Source organism: Gavialis gangeticus, unplaced genomic scaffold (genome assembly GCF_001723915.1).
Source record: "Gavialis gangeticus isolate Ggan-Ray unplaced genomic scaffold, GavGan_comp1, whole genome shotgun sequence".
NCBI classification, from domain to species: domain Eukaryota; kingdom Metazoa; phylum Chordata; order Crocodylia; family Gavialidae; genus Gavialis; species Gavialis gangeticus.
The window spans coordinates 56,652,186-56,653,623 of NW_017729032.1; positions in this window are offsets into that span (position 1 = coordinate 56,652,186).

Consider the following 1,438-nt stretch of genomic DNA (forward strand, 5'->3'; position numbering starts at 1 on the left):
CCCCCCGCGCCGCTGCCCCAGCAGCCTCGCATCCGCGCTGTCCCGGGCGCCGCGCTCCGCCCACTTCCGCCGGGCCACTTCCGCCCGGAAGGGGCGGGAGAAGTCGCAGTAGGTTTGTGGAGGGCAGCCGTTGCTATAGAGACCGAGGCCTCTGAGCCTGGGGAACTCTTGTGGGTGTTATTTCCCCTAAATGATTATTGTTGCCTGAAAGATTCGGTGCTGGTGGCAGAATGAAAGTCTTGTAGCTGACTGGGATAGTAATACTGGACAAATCTCAGGTTGCATTATAATTCTGCTGATGGTTAATGTACAAAAGTTGTTTTTCAGTTTGGTTACTTAAAAGTATGTTGCGAGTTCAACAAAGATGATCAAAAATATTGCTACACAGTAGACTGATTCAGTATAAGCCTGTTCCTGTGCATATTTTAAAATTCCATGAATTACAGAAGTAATATGATAACAGTAATAAGATCAGACTACAAGCCAACCAAATGAATAATACATATAATACATTTACAGTTCACTAAATATGTACTAGGATTAGATGATAAAGTAATAAAGTATGGCAAGAGTGAAACAACTCCCTACTGCCTAAATGATTTATTTACTAATCAAGGAAACAGTTTTGGGTAGGAATAGTACTGCTGGAAGCATATGAATTCTGCAAAATATTTTCAACTCATTTTAATAAAATTGTAGTATTGATTAATGGTAGCAGTTTTGTGAGCATCTGGCTAAGGAAACATGTTATAGTAAACATTAAAAGAATCATTCACTTAATGTGTTAATATTTCCATTTCAGTCTTTGTCTATATGTGTTTTTTCCATTTTCTAGTACTGAAAGTTATGTCAAGCAGCCAGTAGCTTGTGACAATTGCCAAAAGCAATAGCTTAAAGTCCTATCTTGTGAGATCTTGAACACATCTTGCAAGCTGCTGATCTTCCTCATTTCTCATTAAAGTAAAATGAAATTGAAGACCTTGTATTAAGTAGGTTTGAAATAATAACAGTGTCATAAGGAGCCTATAAACTTTGAAAATGTAAAAATATTTTCTTTAAGACTGCTAAATAGGAATATGCATCTTTTCTTGTAGTCACAACTCTCTCTCTTCCTAAAATTTTGTCTTTTATCAGCTAATCAAAATATAGAGGAGGAGGCTAAAAACAGCTAGCTCCAACTTTAACTATAGATTGACCATTATTTCATAATATGCAGTCAATAGAATTGCAGCAAAACCCCCAGTTTCTCTCTTTTTTTTCTTTTTAAAATGCATTCCCTCCCCTTCTGCGACCATTTCGGACTTTCCCTCTGCCCTCTCTATCCCTTATAAGTGTTTACAAGTACTAGGTAAGCTAGGCTAAGTTCTTATACTCCCACATTGTAATAAGCCCCCTTTTTTTATATTGCAAATAGTGTTCTGTTCTGTTTGTATTGATT